Source organism: Thalassophryne amazonica, chromosome 1 (assembly GCF_902500255.1).
Source record: "Thalassophryne amazonica chromosome 1, fThaAma1.1, whole genome shotgun sequence".
NCBI lineage: Eukaryota > Metazoa > Chordata > Actinopteri > Batrachoidiformes > Batrachoididae > Thalassophryne > Thalassophryne amazonica.
The window spans coordinates 159,390,914-159,416,979 of NC_047103.1; the positions used below are offsets into that span (position 1 = coordinate 159,390,914).

Genomic DNA, 26,066 nt, shown 5'->3' on the forward strand with positions numbered 1-26,066 from the left:
GCATCTTTTGTTATGTTATGTTCTGTTTTGTAAAACTTTGCAAAATCCTTGTAACTGTTAGAATGGCCTAAGCAGTGGGTCACCCCTCTGAGTCTGGTCTGCTTGAAGTTTCTTCCTCAGTATCATCAGAGGGAGTTTTTCCTTACCGGTGTCGCCTGTGTGTTTGCTGTAGGGTTTGGTAAGGTTAGACCTTGTGTGTAAAGCGCTTTGAGGCAGCTTTCCTGTGATTTGGCACTATATAAATGAAATAAATTGAAATTAAATTGAATGAAAAGGCATTGATTTGTTTTTGTAGATAATTATATGCTTATGAGCAGATGGTTATGAATATTATATTCCATTTTTACACAACAAGATAAACACTTTAAAATATGTGTAGATTTTTTTCATTTCTTTGCATTGGAGGAGGTGGAGATGATGAAATGATATCAACTTTGTCATGAATCAATACAGTCAGACTGCTGCACCCCTCAAAAACTTCTTACTTTTGCTGTCTTGTGCATCGTCCTATCCTCAGCATCCTTCTCCTCATATATTCTGCATCCCTCATCTGTCCTGGACCATCACCTCTCTCACCTCTCTCACGTTTGTGTCTAAATGGTATGACCTGTTGTGCCCCCCCACAAACTCAATAGCAGACTGCTGATTTATTAAAGAAAGAAAAAGATAAAAAAAAAAAAAAAAAAAAAAAAAAAATCACCTGTACTGCAACTCGTCAGTAGAGGGTAATAGAAACATTTTTGCTTCACTTTGGGTTGCCCATCTTGTATTTGGTTGCATTCAAGGTCTCCCGTGCATCATGCAATGTAGCTGGTGTTGTATTGCTATGGGATATAAATGTTCATACCGGTTACATTTCGGTGACAAAATATGAAGAAGAAAATAATGTAATCAGTTATTTATCTAAAAAGCCCGCTGGTGTTGTCTCCAGACCTGCGCTCACCTCTAATATCCACGTATTTCCGACAGGTCGTGAAGGCAGCATGGACTCAGGCTGGACAGGAAACGAACCCGCAGCAGCAGCGTGTCTGTTCAGCTGCTCCCGGACAGAAGAATGGATTAGACCAGGCGATGTGTGGAAACATGGACTCAATTAACAGCTTCAAATAGACTCGTCTTCCAAAAAATAAGAGTAAGAATTTCTGTATTTTTAGTCCTCTTTCCTCTGAGGGCGGTGGAGCTCATTCCCGTTGGATATCACAGGAGCTCCTTTGTGAATCCCTTTTAACTGTAAGTGATTTTATTTAATATTCCTCTATGTGTTCGTACTCTAACGTCTTTACCGTCTTGTATTTTTGTAAAGTCTGTCAAAAATGAATATCGGCTCGGGTATTATTCCAAATTGTGGAAACTAGCTTGTGTGCTCGGTCGGGATAACGGAGGAGTAGCACGTCTTTCACAGGACTTTTGAAAGAAATGTATCATTTGGTGTTTATAAAAAAAACAAACAAGCGTGGCCTTGCTTTTGTTTGGTGTTAGGAACGGTGTTGTGTGGTGTTTTTTTTTTGCATCTGTTTAAAAGGGGTTTGTGTTGCGGCTAATGAACAAACCTTTTCTTGTGGAGAAAGGGTGTGCGTTCGGGGCCGGCTGGGAAAAAAAAGCCGCAGCTTCCAGAGGAGCGACAATTCACAACCAGTCTGTCGTTATTATATTTGTAAGTTTTCTGCTTCAAGCTCTGTCGTTGTTTTATTTCTTTCTTTTTTTAAATCTTTTTTTTTTCTCGAACCGAGCAGCAGAGATGTGCAGTCTCCACCCTGTTTAGCGGCAGGAGGCGATCCGCTCTCGGTAATGGCCGATGGGTTTGTCTCGGTGGATGTGGATTTATCAAATGTCCTTTAAACACTACGGGACATCTGTTAATCCTTGTTAGATGATTGTTTTCACATAAACATTTCAGGACCTGCCTCATTGAAAGACAAGAACAGCGCTGTGGTTCCCTTTGTTGAATGACACCGGCAGTCACACAGCCATTGTGACCAGCGGTTATTCCCAGTGGAATATCGCTATCCACTTGTACAGGGGCGTAGTCAGCCCTTTTTTTTTTTGGTCCGGGTGGCGGGGCACTCAGTTGGCTGAGCTTTAAAAGGCGTATTGTGTAGATTCACTCTTAACAGATAAGTTTACTTTTATATACAGACGTTTGCCCAGTTCCGGATCATCTTTTTTAAAGTCCCACTATCCGGTTGTTAAGTGTGACGTAATGCATCATGCGATTTTCAACTTCATGCTCCAAACAAAAAAGGCGCGCTGTCATTAACATTGAGAACTGCACTGAGATGCTCTGATCAGGCTGCACTTACACCGTTGCACATGGACAATAGCATTAACATCGCAACATAAAACTCTTTGTATATTGTGACCAAAAACTCTCCTGGATATATTAACTGGGTTTTTAGACGTTGTTACTGCATTTGTTTTATGTAAAAATGTCAGACGCTCAGGTTGTTTCTCCGTTATTTTCAATGGGAGTTGCTGTGAACTGCAGTCGCTTCCTGTTCATGTCGTTTGGGGAGAAAATGAAGTTTGCACTTTAACGTCCTGTTTATTTTAATAATTTTTTTTTTATTAACAAGCAGACATGTATATTTTAACTGTGCATAATAAAATATGTAAAGTAAAAGAAAAAAGTTTTATTAAGTGTTCTGACCATAGAACCAGACGAATGCGGTTAACGGAGGTGGAGGCGGAGAAGGGAGGGACGGAGGTTTGCGCACAATGTAAACACAAACTAAACTTAAACTGTAAATCCTTAAAGGGATCAAACAGACGTAACTTTAATTGTAAACTTGGAGGTCTTTGGACCCGGAAACAGATTTATTACGATGCGTTACGTCAACGCTTAACAACCGGATATGGAGCCATAATGCAACTGAATGTCCTTTAATTGCGTATTGTTGTATTGGGTATTTGGATGTTATCCCCCTGAAGAAGTCTGGATGGGGTAGCCCTTCTACTTATAGTGTGAAGCCACATTATGTGTGGTGGAAATATTTGCCAGAAATGGATCACTTTGCCCGGTTCTGGATTACGACACTCTGTGTCACTTTGGGGCATTCCTGGCATCTGGCTGGAGCCCTTCTAATGCAGAATGATACACACTGTGCCAAAGAATGTGTTTTGAACACAAAATGATATAAATTATACTTATTAAATGAGAATTTACTTGATTTTTAAAGGCACTGTTATGCGTTTTTATGAGCAAAAAATTAACTCACCTTTGCTACGTCTTAGAGATCCTTACTTTCAAACTTGCAGGTATGAGTGAGTGAGAAAAAGCGCACACCGCAGACACAGAATGTTTTGATTCCTCTGCTGATCACAAAGATGGCTCATATCCGGTCGAGCTTGTGGTCGTTTGTAGACAAAACATCAGTCTTTCTATTGGTACCAGGTATTAGCTTATTTGTGCTGATTACGAGAAATGGCAGTGCAAATACTACAGCAGTGATCCGGAACTGGGCAAGTGACTGTATTTTATGGAAATGGCTATTCGCACGCATGGCCGCCATGCGAATAACTCTCATTCCGCTATTCACCCGGCAAGACCCTGGTGGCGAAGTTGGGAACTATGAAGGTGCTGACAGTAAATCCACGCCATATGATTACATATTAAAAATAAACATGCAATTTACAATAAGATATGCACAATATACCTACAGTATTAATATAAATGTATAAAAGCATGGTAGTTGCAGTATATAAGATTAAACATTTTATTCTAAAATTGACATAGTAAAACTTCAGGTAGACATATAAAACTGATAGGTTTTTGTAGTAAATTCTTTGAATCTTAGCAGTTCTAATATTGACAGGAAGATAACTGCATAATACAGCCATATATGGTAAAGCTTTTTGTGTCAGAATATCAAAAGACAGTGTAGGCCTATTCTTAGCCCTTTCTCACAGGATGCATGATATTTAAATAATTTTTACACCGGTGTAATCCTTAGGGATATAGTAAGTCCTCTCATAAATATCTAGAAGTGTGAGACAATTTACGCTTTGATACTTCACCATGCTCTTTTCATTGTATGTATGATGAAATCGATTAGTGTACTGTAAAGAAGACATCTTTAGCTTCAAAATAAGAAAATCATCAAAATCGGACAAACATTAAAGGAGTTATGACATCTTGAATGCAGTATGTTTGTTTATACAAGTAGTTCCAAGTTTTGCCACCAGAGTCTTGCCGTGCGAATAGGGAAATGAGTTATGGACACAGCAGCCGTGCGAATAGGGTCGGCCATATTTCATGTGGAAGTGACTATATGACACAAGGAAAAAAGAGGATGAAGAATTTGGTGTGCACATCTGTGTTCTGTTTTTCTACAACGAAGTACTGGCAGGGAGGGTGGTATGTGTGTTTCTCAAGCTTGGGTCCTCTACCAGAGGCCTGGGAGATTACAGTATCTTTGCAACATCTTAGCTTTTCTTAGTACTGAACTCTTCTGGACAGAGACCTCTGATTTTGTGCCTGGAATCTGCTGGAGCCACTCTTCCAATTTGGGGGTTACAGCTCCTAGTGCTCCTATTACAACTGGAACCAATTTGGACTTTTCATATCTGCTCCAATTGTTGCTTCAGCCCTTGGTACTTCTTGATTTTCTCGTGCTCCTTCTTCCTGATGTTGCTGTCAGCTGGGATTGCCACATCGATCACAACTGCGGTCTTCTTTTCCTTGTCAACCACCACTGTGTCTGTCTGGTTGGATGGCCAGCAGTTGCTAGTCTGTCTGGAATTTGAAGTCAACACAGGACCTTAGCCCTGTCGTTCTCGACTGCTTTTGGTGGTGTCTTCCATCGGAATTTCTAATCCCTATGTGGCACAGATGTTCAGCTATATGTATATAAAATGTGTGTGTTTTGTATTGTTGGCAACAGATGACAATGGCACAGATATGCATAAGGTAGTAATGTTTATTCCTTTTTCTTGCAAATTCTTCAGTGTCACTCTTCACCGACACACAGGCAGGCTCTGTCGATGTCTGTTCGTTCGTTCATTCATTCATTCATTTTCTATCCTTACTAATTTCAATCAAGGGTCACAGGGTAGCTGGAACCTATTCCGATAGCATTGGGCGAGAGGCTGGGTACAGTCTGGGCAGTCTATTGTAGGGCCACATATAGACAGACACACGCATTCACATCTTAGACTCCTCCTCTCAAATACACACACATCCCAAACCAAACAAAAAGTTGGTTGCCTATATGGGAATCTGAGTTTTGTATGGGGCATCGCTTCTGAAATCGGTTGGTCAATTTCAACAAAATCTCACACAATCGTTGCACACCATATGAAGATGTGCATGAAGCCAAATCGTTCTGATCTGACCGTCAATGGGAAATAATTGCTCTTTTTTGATTATTTGATGCATCATTCAGTTAGATCCATGAGTAATTGAACAGTAAGATCATTTTTAGAATGTTGCCTCTGCAAAACACCACAATGGGGTTACAATAAAACAATCAAGATAAGCATACAGGCATTCCCCTTTAACTGAAGGGGTTTAACAAAAATGCTGCATTGACCATTTAGGAATAGCAGCCATTTTTATGCACAGACCCTGTTGGGGAAGTGTCGTGACACAGACCCACAACAAGGGGCGTTAATGAAGGGACAATGGAATAACCAAAAAGTAACAATTTAATGTTGTGAAGGTGCACAACGTAATACAGACAGATACAAATATGCGCTATATCAATCCGACAAAAAGGTGACGTGTGGCAGGCTCGAAGATAGGAGACGTCTGGTGCGAGAAGAGCCGGATCCCACACAGGCCCCACCACCAATGGACCTGAAGAACACCGGAGCCGCCAAGCCCTGCTCCCCAGGTGGCCACTGTCTTCAGCAGTCAGACCCGGTACTGCTGGCAGAAAACAGAAACAGTTCTGGATGAGTGTGAGTTCGCACACTCAGTAATCCCACAGTCTGTGTTCTTTTGGGAGGGAGCACCTCCACCAATCACACACTCGTGCAGCTCCTGTCTAACCACTTACCTGGTTGGGGTGTGAAGCGAAGCCGTTGCTGATCACACCAAACGCCAATCCCACAGATAAGGCAACACCCACAGGAAAACAGCTGCAAAGAAGTTCAGATTATTACTCAATGTTTTAAGTCAGCAGAGAAAATTACCTGTATGGTAGAAGATTTCTCGGCGAGGAGGTGGAGTTGCAGTCCGGTCTTTGTAGTGGTGGTGATGGGTGACAGCTGGTGTTGATAGGTGACAGCTGTCACCTCCAGCGGCTCCAACGCCCTCTCGTGCTTGGAGCCCGCGCTCCAAGCAGGGCGCCATCTGGTGGTGGTGGGCCAGCAGTACCTCCTCTTCAGCGGCCCACACAACAGACACTCCATGTTTAATTTCAACTCTGTACAGAGGCAGGAGGGGGAGTCACTATCCAAATACTGACTATCCCTGAGTTTATTTGGTACCTCTGTTAACTGATACGGAAGAGTTTATTTGATAGTCCACGTGTGTCTATCTGTGTATGCTATAACTCAAAAACACATGATAGAATTTGCCAAAAGTTTTTTTTTTTTTTTTTTTTTTTTTTTTTTTTTTTTTTTTTTTTTTTTTACTTATTATTATCACTATTATTATTATCTTTTTTTTTAGGTATCTCACTACTGATTCAGCAATATGTGTGTTCAGTATGGCGTAAATCACCCATTAGCGTTGTGCGGCTAAGCCATGAGTGTCATGCAAAATCTAAAGGCTGCAACACGTCATCCTCTGTTTGGGTTTGTTTCATGTTGTTTTTATGCGATCATCACTTTAAAGTTTGATCTCATATGAACAGGGAGTTGGTACTTTGAGGATAGTTTTACAGTAATATGGACCAATGGTATCATTTGTTAGATTGATGAACATTTTAATCCACTTGTAGGCTTTTGGTACAGACAAGTGAATGTTCCCAAACAACCTGAAAATGTGATGCTGATTAAATAGCCTGTATTCCAAGCCATTGCTAAGAGCATTGTTGATAAAGATAATGAACTTTAATTGACCTTGAGGTTCAAAGGTCATGTGTAGTAGGTTCATCTCCTCATGTCGTAATCTGTCGTGGACCATACGGGCACAGTTTTTCAGCCAGTTGTTATTCCCTGTTTGTTTGTTAGTTGCTCTGCCAAAGCCAAGCGAGGACAATAAAATCTGTTAAGAAGCCGCTTGGCCCCGTCTTTATTCCCCGCAGTGGCATGATAATAGTCTGTCTGTGTCCTTAAGGCACACTTAATTTGTATCCACAACGCAAATGACTGGAAGCACGTTATTCTGGGCATGGAGGCAGTGCAGTGACAATGTGACTCATTCTCTTACAGCACAGTTTGGGTTGAAAATAATGACCAGCATTCTGGATGGTCCCCCTCAAATAGATGCCTCAAACTTGTTCTGTTTTCTTGCATGCAGCAGGAGTTTGGAGTCAGATTTCACTCACTGTCTAGTGAGAAATGTGGAGCAGGAACGGGATAGAATTGATGCCTCGAGCACATCTGGAAAACCCAGTAAATGTGCTTTTGTTCCTTTTTGCATTGTTACTGTTGCTTCATGTCCTGTGCACCACACATTATAAATGAGCTGCTTCTGAACTAGTTGTACAGAATATGGGATTTATTTATTTATTTGCTGTTGTGATGTATCTGTACTGTAGCTGGAGCATTCACACAGGTTTTTTTTTTTTTTTTAATTCTTTATTTTCAAAGAGTGGAAAACAAAACAGAGGGAGTCAGTTACAGATTGGATCATTACAAGAGTCCACTCTTATTTTTCTGAAAAAGAATAATAAAGAAAGAACAAAGAAAGAACACAACAAAATGAGAGAGAAGACCATCGCATGTTGTACAAAATTAATAAAGCCAACCATTAAAATGAGTGAAAGAGACACAGAATAAGAATTAGACACCATTACATAAAAGGGATGCAGTTCTGTTTTAGTCTCTCAAGCACCGGTTACTTCCGTGAAATCTGGGCGGAGAGGTTTAACAAATTGGACCCACTATTTCCATAGTTTGATTAAAAACTTTCTTTTTAAGTCTAATTGCAAATGTAACTGATTCCATGACATAAATCCCATTCACAATATTTATCCACTCTGACACTGTAGGGGGCTCAGGCAGGAGCCAGCGTTTTGTTATTGCTTTTTTGGCTGTTATTAAAACCAGAAAAAGATATTTATTAAAAAATTTTCTAAAATGAATCTCGGTCTTTCCCAGAAATAAAATAGGAAATTGCAATAATATATTTTCACTAAAAATGGATATTAAAACATCCTGAATTTCAACCCAGTAGGATTTCAGTTTTGGACATTCCCAAAATATATGCCAGTGACCTGCCTTCTGCTCCCCACAGCGTCTCCAACATTCTGCTGCCCCTCCATCAAAATGTGCCTTTTGCTTTGGAGTAACAAAAAAACGCATAAGACACTTCCAGCTAAATTCATGCCATTTATGAGAATTGGTACACCTCCATTGCAGTTCACATATATCAAGCCAATCATCATCTGTATTGAAAGAGAACCCTCTCCTTCCCATTTATGCCTAATATAGTTTGTGGAGTGACTCATTTTTGACAGTAGACCTTTGGAAAGTGTTCCTATTGCTCCTTTAATCAAATTATTTTTATACGCCTTCAAGAAAATGACTAAAATTGGATCGTTAATGTTGGTTTTATTAATAATATTCTGTTGAAAGTAGTGTTGTAGTTGGAGGTACCAAAAAAAGTCAGCGTGTTGTAATTGAAATTCTCCCTTTAAACTGTCAAAATCCTTCATTTTTCCATTATGAGTAAGTGAGTAAAAGGTTGTAATACCCTTAGAGATCCACTGTTTAAAAGTATTGTCCAACATATTGGGTTTGAAGTCGGGATCAGTCGCACACCAATGGATTATCTGAATTTTATCATCTAGTTTAAACAATTCTTTTACTTTTCCCCATATTTTTAATTGAGTTGCAATCCATGGATTTTTGCACACGTCTATATATTTACCTAAGTTTTTATTAGCCAATATTGTCTGGATTGGAGGGTCTGTTATTGACAATTCAATATCTTCCCATCTAGCCTTAAATCTCGATGAGCACGTTAGTAAGTGGTTTAATCTGAGCGGCAAAAAAGTATCCTTTAAAATATGGTAAAGCGAATCCTCCCTCTCTTTTTGATAGCTGTAGTGTTTTATATTTAATACGTGGCTTTTTACCCTGCCAAATAAACCTGGGAATTATTTTATAAATTTCTGAAAATTCTTTCTGGGTAATTTCCACTGGGAGTGCTTGAGCATTCACACAGGTTTGATGATCGTAGTTACAGTTTCAATGTTTTTACTTGGTTTGCCAAAATGAATTGGTGGACAGACTAACATTTTCTTATAGCTTTGTTAGATGTATTTTTCCCAAGTGGCAACCTCAGGTGCTGAAAAATTAAGCCACTGTGGAAGTGACTTGGGGTGACTTTGTTGTGATTTGGCGCTATGTAAATAAATTGAGTTGAATTGAATTAAAGAGATGGGCATGTCACAACATGTCCTGTGAGGCTTCAACACATTGGCGCTTTTGCTGTGCCATCAGCTTCGTGCCGATGAATTTCGCTGCAACTCTTTTCATGGCAAAATCTTCTGTCACAGTGGAATGTGCCGAAAAAGTGCTGATGTCCACCTCTTCCACAATTTCTCGGATAGTCACACTACGGTCCCACATCATCACAGCGTTCACTCTGGAATGATCCGGTCATTTCAGCATGTTGATGGCCACCCGGAGCGTGGCGCGCTCACCACCATTGTGCGGATGTCTTTAAACTGGTTGTACAACTCCTTAATCTGTGTGATGCCCATAGCATCGTCACCGAAAGCCGTCTGAATAATCCGAATGGTTTCCACCTGGCTGTCGCCCAGTTTCTGGCAAAATTTGATGCAGTCGCGCTGCTCCAGTCGTTCCGCCATTTTCCTTGCAAAGAAAAACGACGAGAGACTCCACCCATCCTCACACAAAGGCTGCTTACAAGCAAATGACGCAACCGACAGAAAAAAATCACGCATGCGCACAAAGGTTCAAGGTTGGCTCATGCAAGCACACGTGATTAAAATCCATCAGGTTTTTGAAAAAAAAAAATAAAAAGGTCGGATACTTTTCTAACAGACCTTGTATATCGCCCATCCCTATTGCCAGGTATGAGATGGGGGTGTGTTCTGCTTGTTTGTCACATCGGTCTTGCTCCTGCTCCACCTCTTTACCACTTATTGGTAGGCGGAGTTAGGTACTATGAAAATGATGGCATTTAGATGTGCCCTATTTGAGCTTCAAACCTGCTTTTCAGAAAACCTGTGAGTGATGTCATGTAGGGTTTGTCCAGTATACTGTATGTTGTTTTTTAAAATATATATTTTTTTTAAATTTTAAATTTGAAATGCAGATTTTTCCAGTTTCCATCAAATGAATCATGAACTTTAAACCTTGCACTTCCTCCTTCATGTCATCTGCAAAGTCTCATGGAGAAAACTTGGTAAATCTGTTAGTTTTTAGTTAGTGTACAGCTCTCACTCACTCGCTCATCTTCAACCACTTTTCCGGGTTCGGGTCGTGGGGGCAACAGCTGCAGCAGGGCACCCCAGCCTTCACTTTCCCGTGCCACATTGACCACCTCTGGCTGGTGGATCCCAAGATGTTCCCAGGACAGTGTGGAGATATAATCTCTCCACCTAGTGGACAGCAAATAAATAAATAAAAACATAGCTATTATTTTGCAATATACCACAAAAATCCGGGCACTTTAGTAGACTTCAACACAGTGTAAATTTTGTCCGTTTTATTAAAAATCGAACGGGACTAAACCTGTTGATGCGATGGTGCTGGTGCACATGCTGGACTGCACAGACTCACTTGATGCAGCTTTCAGAGTCATAAAAGATGTTATTTAGACAGTGTGACATACAGCTCAGTTACAGCTTCAACTTCAAGAAATATCATTAAAATGTTGGAAAAGAGTGTTTGTTATTTAGCTGCTCTTGTTTGGGAGCACATGTAAGTGATTTATTTTATTTTTATTTTTTCTTAAGGTTATTAGAAAGACACCTGAGAGAGGGAGGGGTGCACGTTTTGGAACAGATTTCAGCTCATGACAAAACTGCATGGTTTTCTCGTTGGATCTGCTCCCTTTGTTTCCACCCGACTGACCGACTGTGTGCAACTGCAGAGGAGACATTGTGGAAGCTATTCTCAGTTTGTGTGTCTGTTGGCATCTCCTGTTTGCATGTCTGTCTGTCGGCGCTTTACTCGCTTTGTCACGTGAGTTGATAGGACCATGTCTGGCCTCCACCCATCTCCCTGGGCATATGACAATCTTGCACAAAAGTTCCAGAGAGGAGCTCGGGGGTCGGTGACAGCGGTTGGAGTAAGTTTAGCCAGGTTGTGTTACAGCTGCGGGTGTGGGTGGGTGAAGGAGGTCAGGGGAAGGATAGAACTTCAAAGGCAGCCCTCAACCCATCACGACGGCGGGGGGTAACCTGATATGGGCCGACCGAGAGGAGAGACCTTGGTTTTGGATGAGGCCTCCAGAGTAAACAGGAAAGCGCACAAAGTGCAGCAGTGCTAAGATGAAAAACCAATGTGCTAGAAGTAAAAACGAGAGCAAAAGTGTCATTGTGTCATTCCACCTGGGTGTGACCCAACTTTCCTCCCCCTCTGCTCCCAGGCACGTGGTCGCTGCATGTATAGGGCCTTGTTCTGGTAACATTTTGCTGACCTTCGGTGGCAGCTGCCCCTGACATTTAGAAACAAAGACAAATGACTACCCGCTCCGCCTGCAGCCTGCAAAATCTCCACTCTTCCAGATAGTGAATTGCTCTTCCTGTTGGCCTTTCCACGCCTGCTTACAAAGTTTCTATTTGAACTTATATAAATGCTTTCTATGGGAGGAAATCTTGTGCTTACGGTTCATGCGGCGCTTTTTATTTGCTGATGATTGGTCTCTGAACAATGAGAATTGTAACAATATGGCCTGAAAAAACATTTACCGTACTCGCTGGCATGAATGCCTGCCTCCATGAAATGTATCAGTTGAGATGTGAAGGTGAGTCAAATTGTCAGCCTGTCATAGGTGAATGAATGGACGGTGAAGCCTCTCTGATTGGATCAGACACAAGGAGGACACTCGCCTTTTCTGTCAGGCTTGTGCACGATGTGAGTGTTTGTCGAGCAGCGTTGCACATGTCCTGCTTCATGCAGACAGCTTAAGTCACAAAGCATTGATCTGCACTGGGATGTATTTGCTGTGTTAGATCTTGTATTTTTGCTACTGGGTGAACATGATGTTGTGAAGCGCATTGCAGTATCACAAGTATATAATGTACATTTTTAGTACAGGTCAGTCCTGGTGGGAATTGTACTCTTAAAGGAAAAGGCAGTTTTACACGGCTGAAGATTATTGATCCGTGAGTGTTAGAGGAGAGATAAAATGCATTTGTTGTCACTGGCTCATATCATCTGAGAAGTCATGATACTTGTTCTGCTTGGTGTATTGTTCATTCATTAATTCTCCTTTTCTTGTTGCCTCTTTGAACTGTGCAGTTTGTTTAATCAGCTGAGGCAGCTGTTTGACTGACGTTCTCAGTGCCAGGTGGCCAATTTCGATTACAGATGGTTTGCTTTAATTCACTCTTGTAGGTGAGCATCGATGCAGGAATCATCTTCCTATTTATATTTACTGCATTCTGTTTGAAACTATTAACCATTACTAGTGCAAATTTATGATACTTGATGGCTTAAAGCCGTGGTCCCACCGAATAATGAAGGATGACTAATGAGCCATGTAGCATGTTTTTTTGGTACGAGTCCAGTTATTCAATAATTGTGGGAGGATAGTGGCTCTGAGAGGCTCTTACAGGCAGAATATTTGGCTAATGAGGCTCATCTCTGAGTGTGGCGCAAATTTCAAGAAGTTCAAAATTTAGCAACAACAGCGTGGGGCAATTTGTGTACGAGGTACTACGAGAACAAATGAGGATTATAGTGGCATGTTTGTAGTGAGGATGAGGGTGTTTAAAAGCCCCTTATAAAATAATTATTTTGTAGCGGATTAATCATTTTCTGTCAGAGTTTGGACGTTGAAAACATGAATCGCTTCTGGAATCACAGAGGATCGTTTCATTTGGAGCTTTTTTCCTGTCTCTGTCTCATGCACTGAGGTGGAGAACATATTTGGAACAGCCTAAAAGGTAATTGTTTGTAATGCGTATTGTAATAGCTTGGTAAAACAGTTGCATGTTCATTCCTTCATATAAGCAGCTATAAAAGTATGTTTGATAGATTTAACATCTTGTTATAATGGCTCAGATGAGCTCCGCTGTGTGTGCACTGGCACAATCACTTGCACTCAAGACGAGCATATTTACAGAGAACGTGAGCGTGCAAAAGAGTGATTTTGCAGACGATAACGGACGAACACAAAGTTAAAAGATGGATAACCGGTGTCAAAATACGCCATGGAAGAAATAAAGCCAGCAAGAAGAAGCACAGATACGACTGTCCGGGAATGCAGAAGGAGAGCACACAAAAGAGTGATTTTGCAGATGATGACGGACGAACACAAAGTTAAACGATGGCTCACCGGTGTCAAAATACGCCACGGAAGAAATAAAGCCAGCAAGAAGAAGCGCAGAGGTGACTGTCCAGGAACGCAGAATGAGAGTGCACAAAAGAGCGATTTTGCAGGCATTAACCCTATTCAGGACTTTAGTGAGCACAATATGGATAAAGCAATTGCCATGGGGTCCGATGCACCCCACAAGTCCTGAATAGGATTAACTGACGAACATAATACATGGCTCCAAAATCTCCGTCTGTATACGGATGTCCGTCAATTTTTATTTTCTGGTTCCGTTTATTCCGTCATTTATAATCGCTAACTGAAAAAATTATTTTATTGCTTCATTTCGACACAAAACGGGAGAGAAGGATGGAATTTCCTTTAAAATGTATTCCATACGGAGGCTGCCATTACAGGAAGCGGTCGTGTGTGCGCAGTGGTGTTCTGGGCAGCGACTCTGTCACCGCGCTCATTGCTTTCTGAAGGTAAACATGTGAGTAAAACCTCCTTTTATGGATTTCCGTCCATTTTTTTTGCCATGTTCCGTTTATATCGTCGTATAAAACCGTTAACTTTAAAAAAAAATATATATATATTTTATGGCTTTATTTCGACACGAAATGCTCTCCTATCAAACCGGGTGTCCCTGAGGAAAATCAAACTCACCCCTCTTTTCTTCTATGGCATTTAATGGCGCTGCCACCTACTGTATCAGGCCGTTAAAGCAACCCTAAATCCTCTCATTGAGTCCCGTGTCTTTCAAGTATTTAAAAAGGCAACGCTTTCTCCTCTCACTGGACTTTACTGCTAAAATACTTCCTACAGAAACTCATTTCAGGCCTTACAATTGATTTCCTTCCGTTTTTACACTATAGCTTTATTTTGACATGAAATGTACTCCTCTCCTGGTGATGAAATCTAACTTACCCCTCTCTTCTTCTACGGCACTTAATGGCATCGCACTGCTGCCACCTGCTGCATCAGTCCATTATAGCAGTACTAAATCCTCTCGATGAGTCCAGTGTCTTTCAAGTACTTAAAAAGTCAACACTTCCCCCTCTCGACCTTCTGGCTAAATTGCTTTCTACATAAACTTCTTTTAGTACTTACAACTGATTTATTAAGTTTTTACTCTTTAATCGATTCAAAAATGACAAGATATATTTTGTAAAATAAAATATTTTGAAGTAAAATAAAATGCCAATACTGTAAAAGTGTTCATTGGTTATGATTTTTATCATTTATATTAAAACTTGTGGCATTTGAAAGTGCTGGATTGTGGTGACAGTATTTCACAAGACTTTATTTAAAATTCAGTTGGTCTGGTGGTTCAATCAATCAATTTTTTTTTATTTCAAACTTAGTTGTCAATTCCAGTATCATGGCAGTTCACGATATAAGCAAATCAAATGAACAAAGCTTCTTTGTACTCTCTGTACCTCTACACTCATGAAAAAATAAACAAGATCAAAAAAGAAACAAATCAAAAAAATGACAAAGTTCGAAAGGGAGTGGGAAGAAGTAAAAATCCCACCCCAGTGCACATATCTTCAGTGGTTGCTTAATTGACAGTAAATACAACTGCAGTTAATTTACAATACCTAAATATATTTACAATTTCCCCCAAAAGTGATCTCCAAATTAAATAAAACATTAAAAAAGAAAACTCAGCAGTGCCACACAGATAACATGAATGCAGAATGCGACCATAGACTTCCATTTTTTTTTTTTTATCTAATAACAGCCATGGACTTGCTGCCAGTAGAACTGCAGGTTGAGGTGCTGAAGTATGTAGGTATCGTGGACCTACTCAATGTGGAGAAGGCCTACGGCCACATGCTATCCATCCGCACACCAAGTCTTTGGAGAGAGGTGAGGATGTACAGGGTTGATGACCAGTACTTGCAAGAAGTGTGGGAGTTTATGACCAAGGAAGTGGGATGCCACTTGAAGGAACTTTATTTGCCCTACATGGCAGAAGAAGAGATAAGCTTCAACAACGGGGAAAAAGACTTTTCATTGGCAATACTTATCATGTCTTTTAGTGTCTTTAAGTGTATTATTTATTTTACCAGATAATAGCATAAAGGTTCGAATCATTTATTTATTTTGTAAGACACACTTAGGATTTGATTAATTGTGTAGAATGAAAGCAGAAATTATAGTCAGTTAAATTATTGCAGACAGTCATTCCATTTGTGGATGGTAACTTATTAGGGACACATACTGTCATACAAAATAATAAATAAATTTTGATGAAATTAATACACTTTAGTCATTTTTTGCAGTATGATAATATATGTATGAAATTTCCGTTGGGGGCATGCCCCCAGACCCCCCTAGATGACTTCGCGGCTTCGCCGCACAGTCCGTCCCCTCATGGAAAATGTTCAGTCAAAAAATTTTCAGTTGCTTGCAGCCATGTATAAAGTTAAACGTTCGATCACCGGTGTGAACATGACTGTAAGCCGCGGAAGAAATAATGCCAGCGAGAAGAAGAGCAGAGGCGACTATCCAGGAACGTGTGGTTCGGTTCTGGCTGATCTGGTTATGAATGTTTTTTTTTGGGGGGTGGGTGGGGGGAGTGATCCACACAGTTGCAGGTGAATATAATTAATGCAACCACCTCATTGTGGTGTCTTTTTTTTTTTTTTTCTTTTTTGGTCACAGAGAGCTGGGTGAACATGCAGAAGTGCTGCATTTAATGACTCTGGAACACAGGTGAAACTACAGCCTGACGCACAGATGCGCACCATGGCCTGACTACGCAGGAGCGTCTTCTTTTTTTTTTTTGACTGCGTTTAAAAAATGTGACAACATCTTGAATGGATGCTGTGAACTGAAAACCCACACTTTAAAGGCCCAGGTGTGGGAGGGCTGGAGGTTTGGACCAAACCTATGCCTAAACATGCACCAGTGTCACGTTAGATGGCACTACATGGATCATATGTGGCTTGACATGGATCATATGCAGCGACACGAACCATTTGAGGCTGGACGGGGCTCAAATGACAGATCAGTCGTGGCTAGGGCTGCAGCTATCGGTTATTTTAGTAATCGAGTATTCTATCGATTATTGTGCCGATTAATCGACTAATCGGATAAAAAGTACTTCTGCGTTTTTAAATATCAGTAGTCCAGGGCTCTCCCTAAGCAATGGCACAAAGTCACTGCGCCAAAGTGTTGGCGTTTTGCTGAAATGGCAGTGGTATGTGGCTTTCTGTTTTGTTTTCTCCAACTTTTGTTTTCTCCAACTTGTAAAATTTAACTATTTTTAAGTTTTTTTTTTTTTTTTTTTTTTTTTTTTAAAGGTTGATGGATTGGCTCCCTGCATGATTTTTTTTTTTTTTTTAGCCCTCTTTCTCTGCAATTCAGCAGATGCATTTCAGCTGGAGGTTAAAGATGCAGCCTCGCAGTCAGTTTTTTTTTATTATTATTTTATTTAAGTTACATTTTAGTTAAGTTACCGTGTTTGTGAAGTGTTGTGTGTTGCCCAAAAACACAAAAATTAACAAGTCAAACACTCAGTGTGAGTCTGAGGGAAACACAGAAGAAAGAGTGGCCGGGGACGGAGCTGTAACTCGTCTGGTCTTACAGCCTCTCACACTGGGCAGAGAGAGACAGCAGCCAGCCACCGGGTCAATGGTCCCTCCCCACGTAGAGCAGACCGTGTTTTTTAAAATAGACAAACACACTGCTTCGCTTTAAATGCACAGTAAGTCTATTTCAGATGATCAGTGTGGACCATCTTTCTCTTAATTTATTTTACTCTGTCACGTTGGAGAGCAGTAGCTATCGTTGCTAATTTGATTAGCTGTTATGCTCCAGTCTTCTTCTGTTTTTTTTCTGCAGACGTTACACCGCCACACACAGGCCTGGCATATGTACTACAACGTTAAACGAAGCTTTGAGGCACAGAATTTGCCTCAAACATTTTTTATAATTGAATTATTCGAGTTACTCGACTAATCCTTTGATCCCTAGTCGTGGCTCATTAGAGGCTGATACCTGGCACATGTGAGGTACAGAGAGGCACATAGAGGCTTCTTCATAGTGCATACGTGATAGATTTATACGTGGATCATTATTCGAATAATCACTGACAAATCCATAAGTATAAAATTACAAGTATAAGATTACAAAACTACATAAGCACTGATCACAGGAAGAAGTGGTTCAAGAGACTCCGGCTATCCACTAGGCTAAATGCTAATTGGAGTAGGCCAGTTCTACGTCACTCTTTCTGGGTTGTGTTCACTCATATTTCATAAAATGGAGCTTCTAAGATTGAGTTCATACATGTAGGGATATGAGGAGCTGCTGTCGACTTTTTTTTTTCTCACAAACATGTCTTCACAATAGGGCAGCGCAGTCTTGTTTGAACCCTGCGTGATATTGTGGGATTTGACCACTTGTGGGGACACTCCCATTGCGCAATATATACACAGCATAACTTCACGTGGGAAAATGGTGCACTGTTTTGTTTTTTTGTTTTTTTTGGCTGCAATCTACAAAGCAGTCACAAAAAGTGCAATTTTTTTTTCGGTTCCCAGTGGAGAAGGGAAAACACAGCAAATGTGAGCGGTCGCGTTGGTAAGTGTTAGCCTATACAGCTAATCAAACTAGCTGTGTTCTCTCGCCTACACAACCGTCTTGACACGTTTGAGCTCCGGGTCATAAACAAACTGGAACACATGTCCACTTTACACCGCATTGTCACTTCTTTGCATTTTCACTTTGTTTGCGTGTAAATGGAGGAGCATTTGGACATTAAAGTTATGGCAGGCGATCTTGGATGAACTAGTAAGAGTAAGCAAGATTTAAAAACGCACAGTGTGTGCATGTTCCTACCCATGAAGACACCAAAGTTTGTTTGAGGCATTCCGATCCACTTTCAAATATGGCAGCCTTGACCGCCATCTTGAAAATCTCATATATATCAGTGCATCTGCATTTTTTTGGGAGTGGGTTTCTCCAAAAAAAAATTATTTTGCTAATAGCAATTGCTGCAGGTACTTTCTCCGCCATTGTGCAGCTAGCTCACTGAATTTTGCTAACATGCAACAGCTGACTATCTTATAATAGAGTAGAATAGAATGCCCTTTATTGTCATTATGCAAAATGTACAAGATTGGAGAGAGCTTCTCCTTTTACAGTGTAAACCGGTAAAGTAAAAAAAGTATAAATAATTAAAAGTATAATTGCACTGTCCTACAGGACAGTGCAGTCAAAATCTCTGTGTGCAGATATAAGAATATAAGATGATTGTATTGCACAGGATGAATAAATATTGAGGTAGATGTACTGTATAACGTAGACTCTGGTCACATGTAACGTGTGCATGAAATTCTTTGATATGCACGTGGCAAGAAGAGAGTTTGTCAGACAGTCCAATGGGCCAGTGATTTGTCATGACGTGGCCTAGATGAGTAGATGAGCTTTTTAAATCCCTAATGCTTCCACAGGTGACATTTATTTTTCATCTTGATGTCAAATTAATTAGTTTGTATTTGGTTATAAAAAGGGGAATTTCAAATAAGATAGATGGAAAAGTCTTTATAAATGATCTCTTTCCACAGCTGTATTTAGACTAAGTCTGTAGAATGTTTGAGTGTGTGAGAATGAAGAAGGTGATTGTCTGGAGTTATTAGATGGTTACTAATTCACTGATTTAGTGTTTGTTCACATATTCATGTCTCATACATATAGTATGTTTGCCAGACACTGAATTGGGATCCCATCCCAGATTAGAAAAGGGAATCTCATCCCGGCAGTGATTCTCGGCTAGAATTGCAACTGCCACATCAGACAGTGAGGGTAAAGTTGAAGTTGGAGAAGTAGGAGGTGATTCATGGTGCTGCATTAACTTGTTATCCCCATCTACCTGTGCAACACACGACAAACACCCAGCTCAAGCTTCACCACAGCAGTCACGATGGATGGGTCAGTTTGGCTATATGGACGGAAAGCTTTTAGAGCATCCATGGATAATGGGTCTTTTACATGGCGTGAAAGCAAAATTCTTAAAGAAAGAGAAGAGCAAGAGCGCACAAAGTGCTAACGCAGTGGATGTGCACATTTGCTGCCTGGCTGCAGTATGTAAACTGTATGTTATTGATGGATGTTGTGTATGAGCTGTATGGTGTAAGAATTACATCTGGAAGCTGGATAGAAATTTATTTCCTGCTCTGTGTATTGCTTTTACACGTGCCATTTTGTCTCCCTAACCTCCTGACAGCAGAGTTCACAGCACGTCGTGGTCACGGTTGTCATCTAGCTGGGGTAAACATCTGCGCCCGGCACCCGTGTCCTTCCTTTCTGATCAGAGTTCAGTTAGTTCTCACGAAAACTGCAGCTGCAGTTTTACATGTGGGTTCTTCCAGCCCATATTCAGCAATAGATTGGTTTGAGAGAACAAAGTTTCTGTAAGTATTTTTGCTTTCTAACCATTGACGTCTGTTCTATTTCTGTCAAATCCACTGAGGTTTCTACTTTATATACCATAAGGAAAATATACAGTATTATGAGGCTGTATAATGTTTATTATAACTTTTTGGGTTCCCCTCTATCGTCTCTTTGGTCTCATTGGCTGAGTGTGTCCTGGATTTAACTTTAAAACCCCTGACTCGTTAGTCCAATCAGGATTATGCTACACTAATGTTGAAGCTGTATACATTATTTAAACATTTCAACCATTTCAAGTGTTTCTGTTCAGTTGAAGCCACACAAAAAAAGCTTGTTTTGCTATTAAATATGCACTGTAGCCTACTTCTACCCCCTCAGATCTTTAACTTCTCTCTCTCTCTCACTTGCTCTCACCCATAATCATGAAAGTTACCCCAGCTTGTGTCTGTTAGAAAGTTGCTATCCCAAGCGGGGTTTAAGTGTGTGGTGAAACCTTAATGAAGGGAAGGGGCTTGGAAGCAGGCTGCAGTTGTCGCGTTGCCCGTTCATTGCATGTAAAGCCAAAAACCAGAGGGTCACCACACATCATCCTGTCACCAGCGAGGCTGCTAGGAAGCCCCTGCGCTGCAACCGAGCTCACTGCCAAGTGATGAAAGCATGGAGGAGAAGAAGAAAAGTACAGGGGAGAGGTTTCATTGCAACTAATGTCATGAAAAAAAAAAGATGGAAACACTGAAGTCATTTTTGTTTTTCCTTATGTCCTCTGCCAATATCTGGAAGTTGTACATTTAAACAACATTTGGCTTGAAGCTGGTGTTTTTTACATTTACTGTACAGCCTGATATTGGCAGGACGCTGACTCAGGCTACAGTTTCACTCTGTAATAACAATGACCTAAAGACAAAAAATCTCAGAAAACATTCATACTTGTCGATGTCATAGTACACTGACATTTCTTTTTCAGAGAGAGGGAGAGAAATCCCTTGATAGTCGTTTTAACCTGCAGGCGTAATCTCACAAAATAGCTGTGTTTTTGTGACAGCCTCTTGCCAAATCTCATTGACTAATACCCTGGAGCACTGAGTCAGCCAAAGCCTCTGTTAACTGCCTGGCCTGAGTATCCTGCTGATGTCTTGCTGCACTGCAGAGCTTCACTCTCTAGTCAGCCCCAATCTTTCAGCCCACGTGTCAGCTCGGGTAACTCTGCTCTCTGCGTGTGAATCAAGATTAGCCTCGGAGTTTGGCACCGTGACCGACTTTGTGGCAGTGTGGGCGGTCTTTGTGCAACCAGCTTGACCTCTCACTTCTCCCAGTCGAGAGATTATGAGGGTGAGTGAGATTTCTGACTTTAGACCGATCAAACTCTAAGCAAGCTTTGTTAATAATGAGGTTTGACTATTCAATAATTTAAACAAGGGCGGACTTGAGCAAAAATGGAGTATTTCGATTTGAGGCGAAGAAAAGTAATTCAAATGTTGTACCCTGTAACTCTGTATATGTGAATAGGGAACATTGCCTATAAACCTATCAGCAGGCATCGAGTGGGGACCCCCATCATATCCCAAATAGCCATCATGGGAACATTCCTGACACAGCATTATTCCATAATTCCCACCATGTGTGCTTTTCTTTTCTTTTTCTCCTTCTTGAGTGAAGTACCCTCTGAATGGACTGGTGAGCTCAAATAAGGAATAGAGATCAGCTCCTTGCAGTCACAACCAGAGTGCAACAGTTGGACCAGATTAGGACTGAAACGATTAGTCGAGTAACTCGAATAATTCAATTACAAAAAATGTTCGAGGAAAATTCTGTGCCTCGAAGCTTCGTTTAACGTTGTAGTACATATGCCAGGCCTGTGTGTGGCGCTGCAACATCCAGAGGAAAAAACAAAAACAGAAGACTGGAGCATAACAGCTAATCAAATTAGCAACGATAGCTGCCGCTTTCCAATGTGACACACAGAGTAAAATAAAGAATTTTAAAAGAAAGATGGTCCACGCTGATCATCTGAAATAGACTTACTGTGCATTTAAAGCGAAGCAGTGTTTTTGTCTGTTTTTAAAAACACGGTCTGCTTTATGTGGGGAGGGACTATTGACCGCGGTTGCTGTCTGTCTCTGCCCAGTGTGAGGGGCTCTCAGACCGGGCGAGTCACAGCTCTGTCCCTGGCGACTCTTTCTTCTGTGTTTTCCCCAGACTCACACTGAGTGTTTGACTTTTTAATTTTTGCTTTTTTGGGCAACACACAACACTTCACAAACACGGTAACTTAAATAAAATAAAAAAAAAACTGACTGCGAGGCTTGCATGTTCAACCTCCAGCTGAAATGCATCTGCTGAATTGCAGAGAAAGGGATAAAAAAATCATGCAGGGACCCAGTCCATCAACCTTTATATATATATATATATAAAAAAAAAAACAAAAAAAAAACTTAAAAATTAGAGGTGCACCGATCAGGAGTTTTTTAGGCCGATCACTGAAATTAAGATCGGCGAATACCGATCAAGGCCGATACCGATCGAGTACATATTTGGTTCATGCCCAAAATAATAAATTAATATATAAACAAAAATAAATTTAAGAAATATTACAATTTGAAAACAAATGCACCCGAACGTGATGACAGCTGCAAATGCGTAATGCTAACTTTTAACATTGAAAATGCCGTTTTTAAGTTATAAAATACATCTATCAACTGTTTCAGAAGACCATAACAGGTCGGTTTAACATAGAAAAGGTAAATAATACTCAGACGTATGCTCTTTAGGGTTTTAGCGGGGGAAAATTAAGCGAAAGAAAGTATAAACGAAGCAAAAGGCTCGAAGCATGCTTCAATCTGCGAACCACTGGTTCGATTGGTTCAAGGTTCAGAGCAAAGCCGCGCTGCAGAAAAGTTAATCACGGACCCGCTGCAGGGTCTGTAATCAATGTAGAGAAATTATCATTTTCCTGACAAACACACCAAGCGCTCCCTGCTCTACTGCCTGCACTGTTGTGATCGGTCCTTTTGATCGGCGCATTTTGCCGATCACCGATCAAACCGATCAAGGCGTGATCGGCCGATAATGATCGGTGGCCGATCGATCGGTGCACCTCCTATTAAAAATGGTTAAATTTTACAAGTTGGAGAAACCAAAACAGAAAGCCATATCCCATCACCATTTCAGCAAAATGTCAACACTTTGGCGCAGTGACATTGTGCCATTGCTTAGGGAGAGCCCTGGACTATTGATGTTGTTTAAAAACGCAAAAGTACTTTTTATCCGATTACTCGAATAATCGTTAGAATACTGGATTACTAAAATAATCGATAGCTGCAGCCCGAGACCAGATATTATCAAATGGTGGCTAGGGCAGTCATGATTATTACAATATTCGCCAATCGTGATTATTTTTCATATTCGCGATTGCCGTGAATTATTTATTTTATCCACAAAGCATAAAACGACTCAGAATGTGACGTCATTGTGCTGCAGCCTCGCTCACTCTGTTTCGCTCTCGTCTTAAGGCAGGACAATAACATGGAGGCTAAGGAGCGGTCTGTCCTGCCGTTTGGATAAGACGGCCAATTAAAACAGTGACCGATGTGTGTCTGTGTGCGCGCGCGGAGTCAACAGGCTGCAGACTGCGAGGGAGGGGGTGGGTGAGGGAGATTCCTGAATGGAGGCACGACACGTTCGTCTGCTGAGAAGTGCACGTGAGACAGCGAGCGCGGAGCACAGAGAGGATTTTAACCCGAGTGAACATGTTAAAAAAACAAAACCAGACCGTGGAGCTGCCTTTACTTCTCTCTGAACTTTCTCTCCTGGTGTGATTCTGCCGTTACCGTCCTGTTCACACCATGTGCGCGTCGTATGCTGAATTAATGAGATCATGAGATGAAATAAACGGTCAAATATCTTTAAAAACATATTTAAAAAATGAGAATTAACGGAGAAAAAAATTACACATACACGGGTTAAAATAAAACCCCTGACGTGGAGAAGCTGTGGTGATGTTCAGACACACAGATCACAAAAAGCAGGTGAGAACTCTGAACTTTAACAGCTGTTATTTTCCAAAGGTATTTATTTGTTCAATCTTGTACTTAATGTAGTGTTTAAGCACAAAACGTGACTGATGAGGAGAAACAATTTCAGAAATGCAACAAAAACAACCACAAATTAGGAAAAGTTGGGACTGTATGTAAAATGAAGATAAAAATAATTAAGTGTTGCACTATTCCTAGTTTCTCCACTCACAGAAGCCAAACGTTCTTCCAGAGTTGTGCAGTTCTACTCCGATAGTAGACTATAAAGAAGGGGAAAAAATAGACAATATATTCATCAATCGCAATTATTTGTCTGACAAGTAATCGTCTCCAGAAATTCTTAATCGTGACAGCCCTAATGGTGGCTCATGAAGCCCTCAAATTGAAGCTCTGTGGCTCCTGTCCCCACCACACCATGCTGAGGACTCACCTTTCTATTTTTTCCTTCATTCTATTTTGTAGCTTTGGTATTTTTTATTGTTATTGCCTCGCCACTAAGCAAAACTCCAAAGACATAATTGTAGATTCATTTGAATGTAACCGGTAACATTTGTAACATGTACAGTCCAACTGCACCAGAGTTGGAAATTGGATTAAGGCTGTTTCATCCAGCTTTCATATTTGCTCAGTTTGTATTATCAGATGTAGTTGCTTTGGCTTGTGTGGAAGCCAGAGAGGTTTTCACAAGTCTTTTTTTTTTGCAAGTCCAAGTAAAGTCTCTAGTCTTTGAGTGGCAAGCTCAAGTCAGGTCTTTAGTCATGAGTCCAAGTCAAGTCTCTGGGCCATCTGGTGTGTCCTTTAAAAAAATAAAAAAAAATAAATAAAAAAAATAATGATTTCCTTGATTTTTGAGCAAAAGAAAGAACAGAAGAGGAAACTACAGAACATACAGACCGCATTTAACAAACATTCAGAGCAAATAGGATGGGTGACAGCTTTTTGAGTTCAAATCAAATCAATTTTATTTATATAGCGCCAAATCACAACAAACAGTTGCCCCAAGGCGCTTTATATTGTAAGGCAAGGCCATACAATAATTACGTAAAAACTCCAACGGTCAAAACGACCCCCTGTGAGCAAGCACTTGGCGACAGTGGGAAGGAAAAACTCCCTTTTAACAGGAAGAAACCTCCAGCAGAACCAGGCTCAGGGAGGGGCAGTCTTCTGCTGGGACTGGTTGGGGCTGAGGGAGAGAACCAGGAAAAAGACATGCTGTGGAGGGGAGCAGAGATCAATCACTAATGATTAAATGCAGAGTGGTGCATACTCTGCATACAGAGCAAAAAGAGAAAGAAACACTCAGTGCATCATGGGAACCCCCCAGCAGTCTAAATCTATAGCAGCATAACTAAGGGATGGTTCAGGGTCACCTGATCCAGCCCTAACTATAGGCTTTAGCAAAAAGGAAAGTTTTAAGCCTAATTTAAGCATAATTAAGGGAAGTAAAAATAAATAACTATGTACAAGCCACTGCAAAACCATCAGATTAAACAAAAACACCTACACTGCTCACACAGTGAGTTCAAAGTTCATGATGTCCTCTGATCCAGGTAAACGTCCCATTTCTTCCAATATTCCCCAGATTTGTGAGCTGCAAGTCTTATTGAAAAGGCAAGTCTCTCCATTGTGTGAATCTCTTTGACAACCTCTGTCCAGTCCAGCGATGATGGTGGATCCACACTCAACCATTTGCGAGTTATGGCTTTCTTTGCACCTACTAGTAGGCTTAAGAGAAGGTATCTGTCCGATTTCCTCAACCCTTGGGGTAGATTGCATAGATAAAATTAAAGTAAAATCACAGGGTACGTTCAAGCCCATTATGGTATTGATGCTGTTATCACCTCAGACCAGTAGGGTGCATCTGGTGTGTCCTTAACACCACATTTTAAAATCTGTATGATCGCATGTCTTGTGTTAGCCCGCAAAAACGGTAGAAATTTACGAGTACACGATGTGGAAATTGAACTCGTAAATGAAACTAAATTTCTTGGGGTCTTTATTGACGATAATCTATGTTGGAAAATGCATATAAATTATGTTAAATCTAAAATGTCAAAAATCAT

General features: G+C 40.7%; 1 protein-coding gene across 3 annotated transcripts in view; it reads left to right on the forward strand.

Annotated features, from left to right (window-relative positions):
• The first annotated feature begins 1,005 nt into the window (after positions 1 to 1,005).
• raph1b (Ras association (RalGDS/AF-6) and pleckstrin homology domains 1b) overlaps positions 1,006 to 26,066 on the forward strand; it is a 107,637-nt gene continuing 82,576 nt past the window's right edge. The window contains exon 1 of one of the 3 annotated variants that reach the window (XM_034177472.1): positions 1,006 to 1,230. The gene's annotated coding sequence lies outside the window, so the exon portion shown is untranslated. The remainder of the gene's footprint in view (positions 1,231 to 26,066) is intronic. The other 2 variants (XM_034177475.1, XM_034177473.1) reach the window with 2 other exon arrangements.